Source organism: Macaca nemestrina, chromosome X (genome assembly GCF_043159975.1).
Source record: "Macaca nemestrina isolate mMacNem1 chromosome X, mMacNem.hap1, whole genome shotgun sequence".
Taxonomy (NCBI): domain Eukaryota; kingdom Metazoa; phylum Chordata; class Mammalia; order Primates; family Cercopithecidae; genus Macaca; species Macaca nemestrina.
The window spans coordinates 14,725,163-14,747,867 of NC_092145.1; the positions used below are offsets into that span (position 1 = coordinate 14,725,163).

General features: G+C 37.8%; 1 long non-coding RNA gene across 1 annotated transcript in view; it reads left to right on the forward strand.

Annotated features, from left to right (window-relative positions):
• The window catches only part of LOC139360758 (uncharacterized), a 295,776-nt gene that overhangs the window by 250,706 nt on the left and 22,365 nt on the right, over positions 1-22,705 (forward strand). Inside the window, exon 3 of the long non-coding RNA XR_011618221.1 lies at positions 11,641-11,753. This is a non-coding gene — a long non-coding RNA (uncharacterized lncRNA). The remainder of the gene's footprint in view (positions 1-11,640; positions 11,754-22,705) is intronic.

The following is a 22,705-nucleotide window of genomic DNA, read 5'->3' on the forward strand; positions in this document are numbered from 1 at the left end:
ATCACATGTGAAACAAAAAGGGCATAGAGTTGAAACTGTGAGGCAAAGGCACGAGGACAAGAACAAGTAGAAGATTAGAAGGAAGGACAAAGAGAGAACTAAGTAGGAAGAGTGACTGCTGGTTCAGAGAGAAAACCTAGTCTCCAGCACTGGTACAACCATGTGGTATGATTGCGTTCTCATGCACTTGGATCACATGGCCAGAATAATAAAGGGAGCTCCTTAAAGATACTGTATGGGCTCCAGCAGCACCACTCCCCACCCCCCAAAACAACACACACCTGGTTTAAAAGACCCCCAAGGACATCGATCCATCTCATCTACTGTATCCTTAATGCATCCCAGGAACAATTATCTAAAGCGGAGTTTCGCTGGATGCAAGAGGAGGAATTCATTCCCTATTTCCATACATTTACTCTTTCATTTCTGCCTTGGAGCGCATGAGACTTGACCATCATTAAACAAAACACTTTTTTGAGTCTGCAATCCAAGGAGCTATTTTCCCCCACCCTAGTGGGCTGAAAAATATTTATTCTTCCTGAAGGATGGAATGAAGCCTCCATGGTTTAGCTTCTTGCAATAACACTCCCTAAGGGTTAATGTGCTATTAATATGGCAAAAAAGGAAAAAACCCTTTTAAACAGCAGCTTATGCTTCTTTTTGATTTCTCTCCTGCAAAAGCTGATTTACTGTGTGTTTCTTCCATCTGGCAGGAAGCTAATCTGAATATGAATCAATCTTTGCAAAAATAACTGCAGGAAATTTTAGACATTCATAACTTTCCAAAGTTTTTTTTTTTTTTACTTTAACAATAGCATTTTTGTCATTCTTTCAGTTGTGCAGTTTTTCAATTGAAATGAAGTATGACTATTTAAGGAATTCTGCCACCTCATCCTGAATGCCTCCTTTACTGTTATAGATTCACATTGCTCATCTTCTAGATATTTGCACATAAATGAGTAATTGCTGTTATCCCAAAAAGTTTTAATATTGAGGGGAAAACAGATTAATGTGATGTTCCCAACTAGATAAGCAAAATAACAAAAAAGATAATTCTCAAATATCTATTTCTTCTTTCCTTGTAGTATATTTTGTAATAATGATGTTTTCTTCTAACACTAGTTGTACCAATTACTATTTCTGGAGTTGCTAATCAAAATGGGACAAGAAAAAGCTATCTTATAAATCTAGACTGGAGTCCTTAACAAGTAACTTGGCATTTTCAAAATCATTGCTTCTCAATCTTTGCCCCATTGTAGTATACCTTAAAAATAATGTTTGTACAGCATACTAAGGTAAATAGATGAGGCTACTTGGGCAGAAAATGACTGGCCCAGGGACCCCAGCTGCCCCAGGTCCCATCAAACCACCCCAACGCTTGGGGAATAAATATTTCATTACACCCACAGCCATTTTCACCAAGCACACAAGCTCTGCTCATGACAACCCTGTTCCTCTGAACTTAGAATTGGTGAAGGAACGGGCCAGGCATTGGTGGCTCACACCTGTAATCCCAGTACTTTGGGAGGCTGAGGTGGGCAGATCATGAGGTCAGGATTTCGAGACCAGCCAGACCAACATGGTGAAACCCCGTCTCTACTACAAATACAAAAATTAGCTGGGCGTGGTGGTGCGTGCCTGTAATCCCAGCTACTCAGGAGGCTGAGGCAGGAGAATTGCTTGAACCTGGGAGGTGGAGTTTTCAGTGAGCCGAGATCACACCACTGCACTCCAGCCTGGGCAACAGAGTGAGACTCCATTTCAAAAAAAAAAAAAAATTGGTGAAGGAAGATGTGTACCATTAGAAAATTGAAGTCACATCATCCAGACTAAGGGAGTGTCTTTGGCAGAATTTCCAGACAAAGGCTATGTGGCCAAGTCACTCCACTTTATACTGACTTGTCAAGTATGACTGGCTAGCCTAGCATTTTCTATGAAACTGTGTTTCATAGAATGCTAGTATTCCATGAGATATTATTGGACACTAAAGCAATTTCCCTCCTGTGGTCAAATAATTTTGAGATTTAGTGGGTTAAATGTATTTCATTATTATAAGACTTTCTGAAGTTTTTCACATCCTAATGTGATTTGTGAATTTCCAAAAAAATAAGATAGAGCTGATTGGCAACATATGTTTGTGCAAGTTGTTCACTGTACAACTCTAGAGGCAAATATTCACGTTGTAGCCTATTATATGACATTCATTCATGTAGTGTACAACCTCTACATGGCAGCACTAGAATGTAGCATGCAATATTTTCCATACATATTTGACCATGGGACGTTGTCGAGAATACTTGTTAATGTCTACTAGAGCACATTTGGTTCTACATCAACTCCACCGATCATCTTTTTCGTTTTGCTACCTTTCCAGCATTCTTTGTTCTAAGTAACTCTACTCCTTTTTATCAAACAGATTGTGCTTTCTCTCACCCCTGTGAGGAAAGAACATGGTCTTTGATGTCACCCCAGCCTGAGTTCAATACCAGCTCTGCCACTTATTTACCAGCTCTGGGCCTTGGTACTATCTGCAAAATAGAAATAGTATCATGCACATTACAGGGTGGTTGTGTGGATTAAATGAGCAAGCAATTGTAAAGGCCCAGTACAGACCCAGACACAGAGGAATACATGTTGATTATCCCTTATCTTAAATGCTTGGGACCAGAAGTGTTTCGATTTTTTTATTTCTTTTGGATTTTGGAATATTTCCATTGTATTTACCAGTCAAGAATACCTAATTCAAATATCTGAAATCCAAAAAGCATTTTCTTTGAGCACCATGTCGGTGCTCAAAAAGTTTCAGATTTTGGAGTATTACAGATTTGGCGTGTTCAACCTGTATACAACAAGTGTTCCTCTTCACCATCAGTGCTTTTGCTAAAATTCCCACTGTCTGCAGTGCCTTTCTGTGCTCAGTCTGTCCTTGAAGGAATATCTCATTTACAAAGCCTTCCTGATGCAGCTACTCCCTTCTTCAAACCTCTGTAGCACCTTGTAGGTCATTCAAAGATATATTCTAGCACATTGTTTCTGATAGAATAATTTTGACCAATTTCTCATCTCCCTTGCTTGAGTGTGAAATCTTGACGGCAGCAACATTGTCTTGTTCACCTTTGATCCTCAACGGAACCTGGGAATATCTTAGGTACTCAGTAGATGTTTGTATAATCTAGTGAAATAAAAATCATAAAGTAGCTGGCAGGTAGCCACAATATTTTTCACTGAAGAGGTGATGATAATAGCTCTTCTGGGCTGACTGGATGCACATAATAGTCTGAGCAAAAATTTGTCTACTGGTTTGCATAGACAGACACAGCAAATCATAAAGATAAATTTTGCATAGCACAAAGAAGACATAGAGGTTTAAATTGCACAAATGTACTGTATAATTAACATCTTCTATAGAGTAAAGGCCTTGAAGCATAGATTTGATGATTAATCTCATAATTGATTAAAAATTCAAAAATAAAGCAAATACTTTAGAACAGAGTCCCAGACTCAAAGATCGATATACATAAAATCCCTCTTCCTTAAGTTATCTTCAACTGCTAACCTATACTAAACACTAAGCTAAGCCTCTTTAGAAGTTTCTATTAAGATGATGCATTTGCTTACATTACAATATGTACTGTTCTGAGTATACGTAGACAGCCCATTTTTACATCAATAAAATATGAATTATCTGTACCCAATGTTATATTTTATTCAGGTTCACCTGCTAAAATATTTTTAAATGAGACATATATGTCCAAAATAAGTTGCACATTAGCTTTTCAAGTAACATTTTGTTATGAAGATTTAAGGTAAATGCAAACAATCTCGTAAAGTGGGGCTACATTTATCAACAGGAATTAGATACTTTAGGAAGAAAATTCAAGATCAAGAACATCTTTTTAAACAATGTCAAAGGGACTTTCTAAAAAAATTACCTAGTTAAGACATACAGTTCAATTTCTTAACAAATGTTTTGGCCCTGGACACCTTATTTGGAGAGCAATTTATCAGAGAAGTACAAAATTATTGTTCATAACTTCCATAACAACTGATTAATTTATATAACAACATGATATCAAAATGCCCCCATACAACGTGTCAATAATAATAATGTATAAGCATATGAATTGTTTTAAGGTATAAATCCAGAGAGTTGCAGGCTTTATTCAATAATTTAACAGTTATATTTGAAAATATATATAGTGTGTGGACACAACCCTTAAAGCAAGGAAACAATTGATTATTAAAGTAGTCATTTCAGGACAAATAAAGAAAGATGCTATTGTATTTGTTGCTTTTTTTTATTTTTTATTTTTTATTTATTTATTTGAGATGGAGTTTCACTCTTGTTGCCCAGGCTGGAGTGCAATGGCATGATCTCGGCTCACTGCAACCTCTGCCTCCCAGGTTTAAGTGATTCTCTACTTCAGCCTTCTGAGTAGTTGGGATTACAGGCATGTGCCACCACGCCCGGCTAATTTTTGTATTTTTAGTAGAGATGGCGTTTCACCATTTGTCCAAGCTGGTCTTGAACTCCCGACCTCATGATCCACCTGCCTCAGCCTACAAAGTGCTGGGATTACAGGCGTGAGCCACCATGCCTGGCCAGGACAGCCATTATTAAAACCACAATTGACAAGGAAATTTTGGTTACTTCTGTAGCATACAACAATTTAATATAAAAATTATAATTAATAACATATACAAGTTATATCAGAATTATAAGAGTTTCCCATAATTTTGGAACACATATCAATAACATTTATATAAATACAGCCCAAAGAAAGTCAAACACCATTTTATATATGACAATGCTTCTTGTATGATTTTTATACCAAATAAGACAAATATGTCTCTTTTGAACTTTAGAGGACTAATATCAAAAAATTAATGAGGAATCAAGTCAGAATTTGACTTTGGAAAGTTTGTCAAACATAAAAAGTTTAAAATGCTTGATATCACGAAAGAGGGTCATGAGTCATTGTAAAATAAGTCATTCATTTAACCAAAGCAATAACTCAAAGATTTCAAAAAAAAAAAGGTGAACATCTTTATTCTTTGAGAGAGGAGACTTAATATCCCAAACAATAAGCCCTAATAAAAACAGGATGTGGCAAATTAAATTTTTTTTTTTGAAATTTTACGATAAAAGTTTAATCATCTTGACTACAAAATAGAATTTCTATAAACCTTGTAACTTTTATAATTTTGCATTAAGGAGTGAGTTAATGCTCCAAGAAAATCTAGTTAAACTGACAAAGCAACCTAGATGCTGGTTTTGCTTTAGTGTGCCTTTGATATTAATGGTTAATTCCTAGAGAAACTGAACTACTTTTCTCTTAATATCAGCCCTTACAATCTCACATGCCCACCTCTTCCACAATAGTCCTTGGGCCTTGAGGAGTTGAATAGTTTTAATTTCTGGTCCTGCATCTCATGAACGCAGTTTACTTTGATTAGCATCTTCTACTGGGCCTGAAGATAAGGCTATAATTGCTGTCAGTGTTTAAGATATAGCATGACTTTGTGTCCTTTTTAGACCAAAGAGTCAAAGCCCTAAAACTCAATGGCACAAGAACTTTAAAAGCACATACAGAAAGTTACACAGATGTAATAACCTTAAGTAAAAGAAATTTTATTTTTTTTCTAAGCAATCCCAAAGCTTATAATAATGACATAGGAATTATTTCAATAAAATGTAAAATCGCTTAGGCCAGTTACCAACAAGCAAAATAAAAGACCATCTGCAGTGTACAGAATATTATGTTGGAAGAAAACACTTTTTTAGACCTTTAAGAAAAAATTTTTGGCCTGGCATGGGGGCTCATGCCTGTAATCCTAGCACTTTGGGAGGCTGAAACAGGTGGGTCACTTGAGGTCAGGGGTTCGAGACCAGCCTGGCCAACACGGTGAAACCCTGTCTCTACTAAAAATACAAAAATGAGCCAGGCGTGGTGGCAGGAGAATTGCTTGAACCTGGAAGGGGAAGGTTGCAGTGAGCCAAGATTGTGCCACTGCACTCCAGCCTGGGTGACAGAGTGAGACCTCACCTCAAAACAAAACAAAAACAACAACAACAACAACAAAAATTTTAGCATCAGGCCACAACAGACAGAACACAAGAGAAAAAAAAAACTTATATGAGCTGAAAATGAGTTGAAAGAGACAGTTATTATTTTGCACCTTTTAAAAGGAGAGAGTAAGCTGAAAATGGTGAGATATGATAAAAGTTAAACTTTGGGTTAAAAAAATTAAAATAATTTATTAAGAGTAAATCAATCCCTTAAGAAAATTTTATTGTTCTAATGAATTTTTTAGTGTTTTTTTAATATCATAACCTAAATGTAGAAAGACTATTATAAATAATTTCCCTTTAATTATAGACAACTTTATACAAATCATTTATGACAGCTTGGACTTCCTGTTTTATCCCTTCCTCTTTCTTTTCTCCTTTGAGATAGAGTCTTGCTCTGTTGCCCAAGCTAGAGTTGTGCAGTGGCACCATCTCGGCTCCCTGCAACCTCCACCTCCCATGTATAAGCAATTCTCCCGCCTCAGCCTCCAGAGTAACTGGGACTACAGGCACATGCCACCACGCCTGGCTCATTTTTGTATTTTTAGTAGAGACAGGGTTTTGCCATGTTGGCCAGGCTGGTCTCGAACTCCTGACCTCAGGTGTTCCATCCACCTCGGCCTCACAAAGTGCTGGAATTACAAGCATGAACCAACATGCCCAGCCTTCCTTTTTCTTAAATAACCAGTTACTTTATTTTAGAACAAAAATTTACCATACAAGATTCTTTCTCAGATAAAATTATTTTCCTTTTAACCTTTTGTGCCAAAAATGCCTCTTCATAATTTCCTTCACATTGTTCTTATTCACTGATTACCTAATTTCATAAATAACTTTTAAATAAGCTTTGAATTAGACAAAAAGCATTTTCCTTTAAGATCACATTTCTTTTTTACAGAAAAATGTTTTCCTATAATTAAAAAAATTGGAAATGACCCAGACATTTAATAAATATATATTATTTAGCTTAATACAACTTTGGATTTTAAATTATATGACAAGATTATCTATAAGCACTTATTTTATTACATTTGTGTAATTAATTGATTTCTTAATAGTTTACCTAGATTACTTATGAAAACTGTGATAGTTCTCATTTAAAGTTATTTCCTTTTTAACCATTTTTATAACCTGTGAATTTCAGGTTTTCCTGAGTAAGAACATTAAGATTAGATAAAGGGTCATTTTTTTGTTTGTTTGTTTTGCCAATAACTCAGGATTTAGCTATTTTCATTAACCAAACAATATTAAATTCCTTATTAAATTTTACATAAACAAAGATAATTCTCATTTGAGCTGCATTCATAGCTTTAGAAACCTTATGCCAGATTTTGACATCTAGCAGAGATTAATATATGTTGACAATTCCAAAGCCATTTCTAATTTAATTTCACTAAAATTTTTAAAACCAGCTTTTTTATTGAGATTTGCTTAAGTCACATAAACTTGAAAAAGCATTTGGCTTAAAGTTTCTGTTTTTCTGAAAAGCATTAGATTTAAGTGCCTTTGTTAAGCCAATTAATTAGAGCTCTTTTATACATTTTTAGTAGTGAAACGTCATATACATGACACATAAATACATAGATGTATTAGACATGTAGAAAGAAGTAGATCTTATAAATTCATAAGACCTTTATTTTTTCCTCCTATTTTAGACTTACAATTTCTTCATAACCTATTTTATTGCCCTAGGCAATTGTCAGCTAGATAGCCCTAAATTTGCATATTAAAGGAACCCTTAGGTAAAAAAAAAATCAGATAGTGAAATTTACATCTCAAAGCACAGAGAGAAAGAGTCTGGTGGTGTTAGAGGGAGATTAAAGATGGATGCCAAATCAAACACCAAATTATAGAAATATATTATAGGATTGTATGAGGAGACCAGTTTTATTTAGATAGGGACTACCTAGCTTTTAACTGGATCTCTGAGCTGTGGGCAGAGCCCACACTGAATCCTAGATCTCCAAAAAAAGAGAATTACTATGAGGCTAGACCAAGCGATGCTTTTACAGTGCACTTTTTTTTTTTTTTAACAAAGACATTTCTAAGTGTCCAAGCTACTTTCTTCCTTAATAATCCAAGAGTAGCCTCTGTTGTAATAACTGCTTTAGTCAAAAAATCAAGTAACACAATACGAAAGCAAGCATCTTAAGATCTGAGATGAACTTGTCTGTTTACACTCTTGGGAAAAAACAGAGGTTCCTCCCCAAAAGGGAGTGTGGCATCTTCTCCGTTTTCTTTAAGGAACCCAGGCAACGTTTTCTTTAAGGAACCCAGGCTATTGTAAACTATTTTACGTCCATCATGCAGCAGAGGGTAGCAAAACAAAGGAGAGACAGCAGAAGTAAATGAAGAAAACAGAATATAGTCATCTGAGAAGAAAAAATCTTTTGCTCAATAAAGACAAGGTCCTAGGAGAGAAGATGTAGAAAATAGAAAAGTTTCTCTTCAAAACTCATCTTGGTTTAAAAATAAAATAATAGACACTAGGAATAATAGCTCCTTACTCTAAAACCTCCTATCTACTACTAGTTCTTACACTTTAGCCCAGTTAGTTGCTTTGGCTTACTCAGGCATGTCCGGACAGGCCCAGGTAAGTCTTAGCTCATAGTTTATGCCCCTTCCTTATTTGAAATGTTACTGCTTCCTTAAACCTTTCATAAGCAACTTCCTTTTCTTCTTTGTTCTCCCTTGCACTTACCTGTTTAGGAAAGTTTTAGGTTATTAGCAAATTGGGTATCAGTTTAAGACTGAGGTCCAGTTCCAGCCAGTGGATGCAGGACACAGCAGTAAGGCTGACCCAAATGTATAAAGGATAAATATGTCTGCTTTTCCTTTGTTCAGGTGTGCTCTCACCATTGTTTGATCTGCGAGGGGCACCCTTTCTGCAGAAAGTAAAGATTGCCTTGCTGAGAGATCCTTTGTCTTGTCTTTATGGCACTGATTATCTGTTTCTAACAGAAGAAAAAATAAAGACCTTTTAATACAAATGCACTTGTGCACACATACACACACACACATCTCGGATGTTAGCTTTTAATTAAGCTGACTTTTAACCCTTGAGCTCCTTTAAAAAAACTTTCTAAATCTCATTACCGTATTTTAGCTAGGAAAAATTGCTGATGTTTCAAAAGTAACAAGTATCAAACCAGAAAGGACTTGATTTAGGAAGCAAACCCAGGCTGTTGTGGTGGAAAAAAAAGAAGGCAGAACCTTAGCTGTGAAACTGCAGCATGGGGCGACAGCCTTACTCTTTCAGTTTGGCCTGGCTAGCAAAAAGGTGGCCTTGTTATGTACATAAAGCCCCTTAAGTTCTCAAAATCAAAACTATTTATTTTCTTTTTCTTTTGCTGGCCATTTTTCTTCCCAAGCCCTCCCTACCTTTTGTGGGAATTCAGCCACTTCAGAGGCCTTGTTCCTCATAATTTGGAACTTTCCTTTAGATTTGATCAAGTTGGATTGTTTCCCAATGAAAAAAAAAACAAACAAACAAACAAATAACAGCAAAAAAAAAAAAGTTAATCAAAACACAAAGTATCACAAAATTTATATGATTACTGAGCACTCTAATGGTAAGGAGAAATTAAGACCAGCTCATTGTTAATCTTAACTTTGGACAAGACAAAACCCCTACTGAGCTACTTACCTAGTGATGGGTCTCAGGCTGAAGGCTGCTGTCTATCATCCTAGAAGCAGGAAAAAACTCAAACTCATCTTCTGTGCTGACAGCAAGGTCAAACTCCATAAAGGAAGTATCCGCCTTCCATTGTCATGGAAGCAGGAAAGCTTGCCTTTCTTGTTGAAAGCAAGTAAATCTTCAGAAAAGAAGTTGTGCAGCCAAATAAACTTTAGATCGCAACCACATTTTTGGAGATCAGAGATTCTTTGGAGGGGTGGCTTTCAGGCCTCAGCAAATTGTCCTATTGGTTTTAGCCATAAAGATAGCTCAAGCTGATACCAAGTATCAGTAGAAGGTTTGTCAAAGATCAGGGGCACCTATACTCAGAATCCCTTTGTGGTTACCAAACATGAACCCCAAATAGCTGAGACAGGTCTCAGTCAATTTTGAAAATTAATTTTGCCAAGATTAAGGATGCACCCATGACGCAGCCTCAGGAAGTCCTGATGATACAGACAGGAGACAGGAAAATACTGGGTAGAAGAGGGTGGTTCCCCAGCAAAAGCCCCACCCTCAAGCCTGGAAACCCATGGCCCTAAATGGGAACAGGCATTCCTGTTTTCATGCCTAAAAGTTGCCTTTTGACCTGCCACACCCTGCTATGCTGTACCTATATAAACGCCAAACCCTAGGCTCCACAATCAGAGGAGCAGAGGAACAGAAAAACAGAAGAATGACAGAGAAGGAGAGAAGAGAAGGAGCATCTGAACATTGAGAGAAGTTCAGCTGGGGACAGCAAATCTCCAGGGGAAGATCATCTTCCCACTCCATCTCCCTTTCAGCTCCCCATCCATCCCACTGAAAGCCACCCTGACCACTCAATAAAACCCCCACATTCACCATCCTTCAAATCCATGTGTGACCTGATTTTTCCTGGATTCCAGACAGGAGTTTGGGATACAGAAAGCTGTCACACTGGCTCTCTGCCCTTGTGAAAAGACAGAGGGTCCATTAAGCTGTTTAACGCTTAAGCCATCCATGGATGGCAAAGCTAAAAGAGCACACTGTAATACGTACCCACTTGGGCTTTGGGCTTCACAGGCACCCACCCCTGGATGCTGCCATGGGTCTAGAGCCCAGGGTTGCTTGCCCCAGCTTCTGCACCTGCCCGTCTGCATGTTCGCCTTCCCATGAGGGGTTTGAACATGCATGGCAGCCAGAGGAGCAGCACGCCTATCACACATCCTGAGAGGGAGATCAGAGAACTCTCCCGTTTCACTGAGATGTGTGCCCAGTGTGCTCCTGGGCACAGTTTACTTTTATACATTTTAGGGAGACACGAAACACCAGTCAATACATGTACATTGGTTTAGTCCAGTAAGACCAGACAACTTGAAGTGGGGGTTTCCAGGTTAGAAGTAGATAAAAGACAAAAGATTGCATTATTTTGAGTCCTTGGTCGGCCATCCAGTGAATACACAATTTAGCCTGGCTCTGTGAATCTGCATTTTTCATAAACAATAGGGAAGAGGAAGCAATCAGATATGCATTTGTCTCAGGTGAGCCTCAGAGGGATGACTTTGAATAGAATGGGAGGTAGGTTTGCCCTAACCAGTTCCCAGCCTGACTTTTCCCTTTAGCTCAGTGATTTAGGGGCCCCAAGATTTATTTTCTTTTTACAAGGAATATTTCATGCAGGCCAAAGTAAGGCCCAGAAAAGAGAATAGGCAAACCCACCTAGGATGCAGGGAACAGGACATGCAAAGGCAAAGAGGGCAAAAAGTGCAATGTGTTTCCAAAAGAGTAAAGATCTTGAACTGGCAGGAGCAAGGAAACCTGCAGCACACAGCTATGATGGAAGTTAGGGCTGCAATAGTAGGAAGGGCCAAAATGCGAAAAGCCTAGGACTTACTTTCCGCAATGAGGAGCTAGTATTTGTGTTTTTGCACAGGACTGACTCACAAGACTCTTCTGGAGGCTGTTTAGAAGGAGACAATAGTGAATGAGAAAACAGAAGACTGTTGTATGTGGCCCAGGTGAAACGTTATGCAGATCTAAATTAAGGTATGATTCAGAGTCGAACCCCTTTATAATCCTGTTTTTCTGAGACAATGTGTTCTGAACTGAAAACTACTGAAGTTATTGAATGTTATATTTGGTATTCAATACTTGGTACTCATTACATTTGATAGTTGTCATTAGCCCATATGCTAAAACAAACGCTGTAATGTAACTGTGTCATATTTAGTGCAAGTCAGAAACAAAATGAGAAAGAAATGTTAAGTAAAAATGATCCAAATAATTTTTATAAACTTTTATTTAAAAGCATAGATCATATTCCCAACATTAAGAAATAGTATTGCATTCATTACTACTAAGCTTTCCCGCCACCCACCATTGCATTCTCTGTTACCATGGAGATGGTTAGCTACTTCATTTCATTCTTCTCTACACCCTTTAACACATATTTTAAAATTTTATCGAGATATCACTGATGAATTTCCAACAGTCTATAAAATGAAAATAGACAAAACTTCCCTATTTTGATTAAATTGTTGCCAAATAAAAATGCTTGAGCGTGTACCACGTTAATCAAAATTTTAAGACTGTCATTATGAAGTATTTTTCAACACAAAAATACTACAATTACTATTTTAAGAGTAAATTCCACGATATTTTGTATATAATTGTATGGGAATGACTATTAGAAGTATTAAAATAAGGAATAGAAAGAGAAAGTTTCCATGAATGTGTCTGTCAATAGTTGTTCTGTATGTTTGATAACACACTGAACAGGAAAATAATAAAAGCAAGTGAGAAGTAGTAACAAAATGAGGCAACGTCTATGGAGACATATCAGTTTGTGAGGGACAGCATTGCTTCAGCCAGTTGCTATTGATTGTGTTCAACTGCTGTCTCCTAGCCTAATAGGTAGGCGTAGAAAAAAACTATGATTTTTAAAAATAAATTTTAGAATAAAGATGATGGTCCCTGCATTAGAATACAGGCCACTTCATTCCCACTCACATACAAAGTGTTGTAAGAAAACATGCACACATACACAGATTTAACCTCATTTTTAAAAGTCAGAAAAATTATATTAAAATGTTTCTAGTAGCTTTATTCACAATAGCCAAAAATTGGAAATAGCCCTGGTGTTTATTAATATGAGAATGAATAAAAAATCACTGTCATATCCATACAATGGAATACTAAAGGGATGAACAATTGATATTGACCAACAATATGGATACGTTTCAAAATCATGCTGAGAGAAATAATTCAGACACAGAAGAGTACATACCCTATGATTCCATCTCTTTGGAGTTCCACAAAAGGCAAAATTAATCTATAGCAGAAAAAAAAATCAGAACATTTGTCCCCAGGCGTTGGGGGGGGTAGAGGAGGTAGAGGAGGGGATTGACTAGGAAAAAGGCATGAAGGAAATTTTGGGGACAATGGATGTATATTATATGCTAATAGGGTTAAGATTATACAGAAATATGAATTTTGCAAAAATCAATAAATTTATGCATTTAATTTTACACACATTTTACATAAAAGTGGAAAAATCAAATATCGAATTCTTAACTACACATGTTAAAGTATTTAGAAGGAAGTATATTGCTATCTAAAATCCATCAAAAATAAGGGGAATCGAGGCATAGATAAAGGGATGGGCCATTGGATAGGTATGTGATAAAACAACTATAACAAAATGTTAATGGTAGAATCTGGGAAATGGGTGTGCCAGTAATTTATTGCTTCATAGTCCCAAGCCCACTCTTCCTGGCCCAATTTTGTGATTCTACTCTGGCCTCTGCAACTAAATCTCTCCTTTGCCAGTGGGATCCTTGTTGTCTTTCTCTGACAGTAGTGGGTCCTGGAGGGTGACTGCAAGCCTGGATGTAAAATAAAGAACTTCCTTTTCTTTTTTGTTTTTTCCTGTTTGTAATTTGTGTCTGCAGCTATGAGTAGTTCAGATACGGCTGATTCCTGTAGTGTTCACCATGGTGGCAAGCTGTTCTTGCCTCCAGCAACTCCCTTTTTTTTTTTTTTCTGAGACGGAGTCTTGCTCAGTCACCCAGGCTGGAGTGCAGTGGCGCAATCTCAGCTCACTGCAAGCTCTGCCTCCCGGGTTCACGCCATTCTCCTGCCTCAACCTCCCAAGTAGCTGGGACTACAGGTGCCCGCCACCACACCCGGCTAATTTTTTTTGTATTTTTAGTAGAGACGGGGTTTCACCATGTTAGCCAAGATGGTCTCGATCTCCTGACCTTGTGATCCCCCTGCCTCGGACTCCCAAAGTGTTGGGATTACAGGCGTAAGCCACTACGCCCAGCCGCAACTCCGTTTTTTACCATAGGGATAAACTTCTCTCATGGTTCTGCATCTTCTTCTTTATCCACGGCAGCTGAAGTCATCCTCCTTTTCACAGTTATAACGTCTCAAATATCTGAATCTCAGCTTGTAGGGAGCTCAGCTTCCTTTTAGTTAAAGTTTCTTCCTGGTTCAATTTTCCTTCAGGCCTAGGGTGGTAGCCTCATTTTGCAACTTCAACTTCTGATATACATTAGAAATATTTTTTCACCTTTGCTAGTACAAACAGCCCTTACTTTGTAGGGATGTAATATGCTACCATCTGATTGAATAAATGAGTTCCCCAACAACAGTCTGAATTTTACTTACAAGTGTTTAAGAACTGTGAGTAACTGCGTAAAATATAAACTTTGCTAGTAGTTCTTCAGTCCACAAGTAACAAATGCATGTTGTTATTACTGACCAATCTTGTCACTTCTTTGAAAATCTGTCAATGATTGATCACTGCATATCTGTTATTCAGTTTATGCACAGACAACAAAGCATATTATTGTGTTGAATCCTTCTTTCCCAGTAATATGAACTTATGTGACATTTTAAAAAATGTGATATCAAAGGAGAAACGGTCAACAAAGATGAAAGTGCAGCAAGGCCAGGCATGGTGGCTCATGCCTGTAATCTCAGCACTTTGGGAGGCCGAGACGGGTGGATCATCTGAGGTCAGGAGTTCAAGACCAGCCTGGTCAACATGGTGGAACCCTGTCTTTACTAGAAATACAAAATTAGCCAAGTGTAGTGGCGTGCACCTGTAATCCCAGCTACTTGGGAGGCTGAGGCAGGAGAATCGCTTGAACCTGGGAGGTGGAAGTTGCAGTGAGTCGAGATTGTGCCATTGCATGCCAGCCTGGGCAACAAGGGCGAAACTCTGTCTCAAGAAAAAAAAAAAAAGAGAAAGAAAAAGAACAAAATTTAATATTGCTATATGTGAAATTAGAATTAAAAATACATGAAGTTATAGAAGAAATAGCCAACCACAGGAACATTGATACTGCTGCCATGCCATTCAAGAGACCCTAGAAATGCAGCCACAGGAACTAAATTATGAACATGAACGTGAGTAGTTGTGACCAAAAAAATGAAGATGTTCCAGAGAAAGTGACACCAGCAAAAAAAAAAAATACACATTAAAGGAAATCTTGAAGATATTTGACAACGTTGAAAGTGAAAAGGATACAGTATTGAAAGATGATGCAAACTTACAAAGGAGCATAGCAATTTGCAAATGCTCTCTCTATAAGAAGGCAAGCACTATTTAAACCATCCTTTATAAATTTTTACAAAGAAATAAAATACTTTGGCCGGGCGTGGTGCCTCACGCCTGTAATCCCAGCATTTTGGGAGGTCGAGGCAGGTGGATCACAAGGTCAGGAATTCAAGATCAGCCTGGCCAAGATGGTGACACCCCATCTCTACTAAAAATACAAAAATTAGCCAGGTGCGGTGGCAGGTGCCTGTAATTCTAGCTACTTAGGAGGCTGAGGCAGGAGAATTGCTTGAACCTGGGCGGCAGAGGTTGCAGTGAGCCAAGATCGTGCCACTGCACTGTAGCCTAGGTGATAGAGTGAGACTCCATCTCAAAATAAATAAATAAACAAATAAATAAAATGCTTTAACTCTCCATGTTTCTATTGTTTTAAATCACAGTATACTAAATAAAGATCAGTTTTGCTATTTTTTACTCTGCTATAAATTTATAACAGAAAGTCTTAAAATATTTTGACAAACAATTATAAATGTCATAGAACAATCATAACTCCCCATATATTAAGATTGTTTTGCACAGTTTCAGCTCGTACTGGCATTTTTATTGCTATCTGCTACTGTAAAAAGTGGGATACTGCCCATAGTTAATCACCTTTTACTTTGTTATCAATTCTTCATATTAAACTTCCCTGTTGAAAATTCTGATGTAGTTTCTGTTTCTCAACTAGACATGGATGATCAAGCAGATATAATTATTCACTGCTAAATTCTTTCATCTTTGCTATATATTTGAAAAACTTCAAAATAAAATAACGGAAAATCTCAGACAATCATTACTGTGTTCTATTTCCAGATGAGTCAGAAGAATGAAGAAAAATTATTTTATGCAATGAAAAACAGCAACAAAAATGTTTTAAACAATAAAAACGCGAAGGGTTGTGACTATACTAGCATCTAATTAACATAGGGATACAGCCTTTTGCCAAGCACTTTAAAAAATGACAGCCGATGGAAAAAAAATCCTGATATTCTAGTGTGACATAGCAAAGAATTTGACCCAACTGTAACCCCACATAGGTAGTATTAAAGAAAAGAAGTGTTGATAAAAGCCTGAAAATTCTTTCCAATACCCATCCTGTGGTCAAAATCAGACTAAAAGGATGGATGAACAGCCCAGAGAAAAGTCAGGACTAGGCCGGGCGTGGTGGCTCATGCCTGTAATCCCTGCACTTTGGGAGGCTGAGGCAGGAAGATCACCTGAGGTCAGGAGTTCGAGACCAACCTGGCCAACATGAGGAAATCCCCATCTCTACTAAAAATACAAAAAAATTAGCCGGACATGGTGGTGAACACCTGTAACCCCAGCTACTTGGGAGGCCTGAGGCAGGAGAATCACTTGAACCTGGGAGGCAGGGGTTGCAGCGAGCTGCGATTGTGCCACTGCACTCCAGCCTGGGCAACAAGAGCAAAACTCCGTCTCAAAAGAAAAAAAAAAAGTCAGGACTGAACTCTTGAGAGTAGTAGCCATTGCCTACTGCCTTCAGGAATTCTTCAGGCATGGAGACAAGGAGGAAAAGGCACTTACAAAAGGAAAAATAGGTATATTAAGCTGGCTTCAGACTTCTCCACAGCAACATTCAACATAAAGGTATCTTGGTAATAAAGAGCTCTTATATGAACTAATTGATGACGAAATCTAACCAGACAAGAGATAACTAAAGAAGTTATGGTAAAAAGAAGTGTGACACTCAATGCAAGAAGAAAAGCAGTCTGCAATCCTGAGAGGATGAAAAATCATGGCATGTAATTCTATACCCATTAGTCAAGTTGTCCTTTGCATATAAACACAATCTTCTTCAAGTATGCCTGCATTTCAAAGGACTCCATGAGCCCTATCTGAAAAAATTACTTGGTGATGCCATCAGTTCAACCAACAGATTAATCAAAATATAGAACTTAAAGATGGAGAAGTTGTGGCCAAAGAACTAATGGCAGGCACTGAATGTTTTGGAACAGAGAATTAAAATTAAGCAGTCGTGAGAGTTAGGATTTTAGAAGTCAATTTAAATGCTAATAGCTTTTCAAAATCAAAATAACTAATAAAATAACAAGTACTATCTAAATTTTTTTACAGAGCTTACAAAACAAAAAAAGCTTGAATAATTCTTATTAATTTCAACATTTTTCCCATTTTACTCTGACCTCTTTTTCTTCTACTAAATTCAAGTTATTTATGTACTCCTTTAAAATTCAAAAGAGATACAGTGTAGTATCACTTTTATAAAACTACCCATTCAGCCCTTTGTGTATTTACAAAAAGAGGTATATGAAATGATATTCACCAATGTTAATTATGATTGTTTCCAGGTAATGGGCTTTGAGGTGACTCCCCCGCTTTGTTGTACACCTTTGTATTGCTTGATTTTTTAAAAAGAAATAACAAACAAGTGTTTACTAAAAAAGTAAATTCATTTGATAAAAAAGAAAATAAAACACAGGGAGAGGATTGCTAAACCAATAATGTATTAATGAACAAAAGTGAAGAAGAATATTTAAACTCCATCAGAAAACCTACGTTACGCTGGGTGCAGTGTCTCACGCCTATAATCCCAGCGTTTTGGGAGACTGAGGGGAGCAGATCACCTGAGGTCAGGAGTTCGAGACCAGCCTGGCCAACATGGTGAAACCCCATCTCTACTAAAAATACAAAATAATAATAAGCCAGGCATGGTGGTGCATGCCTGTAATCCCAGCTCCTCAGGAAGCTGAAGCAAGAGAATCACTTGAACCCAGGAGGCAGAGGTTGCAGTGAGCTGAGATCACGCCACTGCACTCCAGTCTGGGCAACAGAGCGAGACTCCATCTCCAAAAAAAAGAAAAGAAAAGAAAACATACTTTAATCATGCATCAATTTACAAACAATTCAAGTATTTCATTATAAATTATTCTCATTTATTCAGAGAAAATAATGTGCCTTATGGAAGAGGAAATATTTGGTCTATGTAGCTACCATGTGTATGAGAAAGTAAAGAAACTCCATTTATTCAATATTGTCTTATGAATTAGAGTTTTAACAAATTTAGAAGACCTTTCCTCATCCAAATTGGTGAAAACTTGCTTTATTCCTTTATTCATATTTATTAACTATGTGAGACAGTCATTAATTAACATTTGAAATTTGTAATTGTTTTCGACTCTCAGTCAAAACATCAAATGGGCTCTAGATCCTTAAGACATCTTATTTTCTTTTATAATACTGTTTTGTATTTTATCAAGCAACTAGTTTATTTCTTACACATTTGTCAAACATCTCACCATAAACAATCAAAGATTTGTGCCTTCTGTCTCCAAATCATGCATTTCCATCAAATGGGTAAAGATTCCATCTATGTGATTTTATTCATTCATTTGCAAAATAATTTCCGTGGAGTCATCTAACTGTGGGCAAATCAGAAAAATTTAGTTCAGGGTGCAATTATGCCCAATTTCGTTAAATTACTTTTGGCAAATGGTGCTGGCTTTTTACAATAGTTTTCAAACATCTAATAAGTAATTGCTTATAATTGTGTCATTGTCTGAAAGTGAAATGAAAGAGCCGGCACTGCAGTGCAGCAAACCCCTCCATTTGTGTTGTACTGCAGAGCTTTCTGGCCAAGCAATTCCTTCTGACTGTCATGCTGTGTAAATTGCAGGGGTTTGCTGCAATGTAGGCTTTTAACCTACAAAGGAGGGCCAAGACGCAAAAAAGAAATGAAATTACACAAATTAGTCCTGGCAGCCAAATTCTGTTTCTCCTTGTACCTAACAGGACAGTGTCTGGCCACCATGGAAGGGCCAATCATCTTCTTTAAAATGTTAATTTCTTAGCAGCCTTAATTTCAATCCTGAAATTTGGTACAGCGTAAGGACACACGCTCACCACTATAGGTAATTGTTAGGGTCCAATAGCGACTGTACCCCCTGATCCTTCTCAAGAAAAGGAAGTGAAATAAACAATCAAACAAGTTTCCATTTTAAGCAATGCACTTAATCATTCATTTGTCCAGTCACTGATCATTTATTGAGCACCTACTATGTGCCAGGCACTGGCAGAGTCACTAGAGATGCTACAGTATATAAGATAGACAAAGGCCCTTACAATATTGTGTTGTAATAAGATATATATAATTCATCTCTGCCCTTGATTTCTGGCACATACTTCCCAAGACTCTTAGAATCTCTGAAGTGATAAGAATATCTTTTGTATGCTAATGAAATGACAGGTGGCTAGAGGGTCACCAGAAAGATCATCAAGGCATGATTAGAGAGTTGGGACTTTCAGCCCTACCCGACCCCCAGCTCCGGGGAGGGAGAGGAGCTAAATGTTGAATTGATCCTCAATGGCCAAAGATGTAGCCAGTCATGCCTAAGTATTGAAGCCTCCATAAAAAGCCAGAAAGACAGGGTTTAGATGAGGTTTTGAATGGCTTTGAATGGCTTAGATGAGGTTTTGGATGGTTTTGGACACATGGAGGTGGGTGGCTGCCCAGAGCAGGCATGGAAGCTCTATACCCCTTCTCACATGCCTTGTTACATGCATCACTTCATCTGTATCCTTTGCGATATCGTTTATGATAAATTGGTCAATGTAAGCAAAGTGTTTTTCTGAGTTCTATGAGAAAATTGGTTGAACCTTGGGAGGAGTTTTGGAAACCCCAGTTTACAGCTGGCCAGCCAGAAGTAGAGACGACATCAGCAGCTTGCTATTGATGTCTGAAGTGGGAGCAGTCTTATGGGACTGAGCCCTTAACATGTGGGATCTGACACTATCTCAAGGTAGATAGCGTCAGAATTAAGTTACATTGTAGAACATACAGCTGGTATCCACTGGAGAATGTCTTGGTGTGTGGGGGAAATTCTCACACACGTTTTGACGACTAGAGGTGGAGTCCTCTGTGTTGACTGTGAGTGACTGTGTGAGAGAGTAGGGAAAAATGGTTTGACTTTTCCTAAGAGCCCTGTTTTCATATGTCTTACATTTTACCACAGGTAGATAAATAAACAAGTAATACATACTATGTCAGATTGTATTTAGTATTAAGAAAAATAAGGCAGGGTAAGAGAACTAGAGAGGGTCTATTGTGGGGACAAGGGTGTTCAGATATGCCAGCTATGGACTAAACAACAAAAAAAGAAATTTATTGCAATCTCTTTTAAAATATTTTCTAGGCCAGGCGCGGTGGCTCACGCCTGTAATTCCAGAACTTTGGGAGGCAGAGGCAGGCAGATCACCTGGGGTCAGGATTTCAAGAGTAGCCTGACCAACACGGAAAAACCTCGTCTCTACTAAAAATACAAAAAATTAGCCAGGTGTGGTGGAGCATGCCTGTAATCTCAGCTGCTTGGGAGGTTGAGGCAGGAAAATCACTTGAACCTGGGAGGCGGAGGCTGCAGTGAGCTGAGATCACGCCATTGCACTGCAGCCTGGGCAACAAGAGCAAAACTCCGTGTAAAAACAAACAAAAAAAAAGTCTACATTACACTGGAAATAGTTCTCTATGTTATATACTTGGGACTTCCAATGTTGCCTTCCATATTTGCCCCATTTAAAGCGATCTCTCTCCCCTTGAAATTGTCATAGTCCTTCACTTAAAACTTCTGCCTGATGCTTTATAGAGCAATTATTTCTGTACAGCCAATCTCTCCTACTATATAGGAATCATTTTGAAATTAAGGACTGTATTTTATTCATCTTGGCATCTGTTATAGTTTGAATGGTGTCCCCCCTAAAAAAGATACATTAAAGTCCTAACTTCCACTACTTCACAATGTGACCAGAAGCTAAGAAGAGACAAGGAACGGTACTCTACCATCTCCTGAAGGAGCACAACCTGAAAACATCTTGATTTTGGATTTCTGGCCTCTGGAGCTGTGAAAAAATAAATTACTGTTGTTCTAAGTTACCCGATTTGTAGTACTTTGTTATGGTAGCCCTAGCAAACTAATATAGCATCACTCTAAGAGCTTAGAATGAACATTGAATATTTGATAAATAAATCAATGAAGCACTTTATAAGTGCTTATTAGAATTACTTAATATGTAATTTTGTGTTCATTTTACTAATGAAGGAACTAATGAAGAAACTCAAACATAAATATGTTTGAACTCTGTATGTGACAAAAATTTGGTTGACCTTCAAAGCTTAGCTATTTCTATAACAGAGAAGTAAGGTTTTGTGATAATGTTCCTTTTACTTAATAAACACCATTCCTTTAGCTATTTCTAGTTTACCCCAGCATAGTATATGTGTGTAAGACCTTTACCTAGCTCCAAGAGAAGAAATGGAAAAAGCAGAGTTGATTACTTGGAGATGACCTCACAGATCAGGCCACAAAGGAAATCAAGCCTCAGGGGCTGGCTGAAAGTAAAATATTTTTAACTGTGATTTTGCTAGCTGGAAAGCACGGGGTCAAAATTCGTACCTAGCCCTGCAACCTCCCCAATGAGGATAACACGTAATTCTGCCTTGAACGTCTACCCAGTATCAAATGGCTTTGGAAAAGCCCTATTCTGCAGCTGAGCCTTGTTCTCCAAGACAAACAGTTCATTTATTCAATCCGCAGGACCAGTTAGATATTGGTTAGCATGTCAAACAGCAACCAAACACAAGCCAAACTGACTTCAAGGAGTCCATTGACTAAAACATTGAAAATCATGGGATTTAGAGTCAAAGAGACCTGAGTTTGAATCCACACTCTACAAGTCACTTAACTGTGTAATTTTAGGCAAGTTATTAAACTTTTCTCAGCCTCCGTTTCCTCATGAATAAATAGTAAAAATTGTTAGAGATACAATAAAGGCTTCTCTGTAACAAGAAGCAGTCCTGAGAAATTTCACCTCAGAAAATTCTTATCCACAACCTTTTCTTGGCCACTGGTGATACTGAGTGCCCAGATTAGTGTGAGCCACATAAAGAGATACACTCTCACACAAACAAGAAAGAAGCCATTTCCAAGTAAACAGTAATGCAGGCAGCCTGCATTTTGCTGCCCCAGTATTATGGTGGGGTGAGGGGTGAGGGAGGCCCTCAGCAATCCGTTGACAAATACTCTGTATCTAAAGTGAATGTTGAAAAAGATCATAAGCAAAAACTTTAGCATTCTCTGCAATAAGTAACGTGAACCCTGAGAAAAAAATAACATCCCAGTGTAAACATGCATAGAGATTATCTCAATAAATATTTGTTGAATGAATGAATGAATGAATGAGAGAGAGGTGGGATATTAAGGTGCTGTCCATGGGGATTTGGGAAAAGCAAAAGCAAAGGGAGCAAGTTGAGAGAAAACAGCAAGGGTTCATTTGTTAAGTGCCTAAGAAGTGTTTGTTTGTTTGTTCCTTTGTTTTGTTTTGTTTTTAAATTTGCAAACATACTGGCTGTGGGGCTTGATCTTCT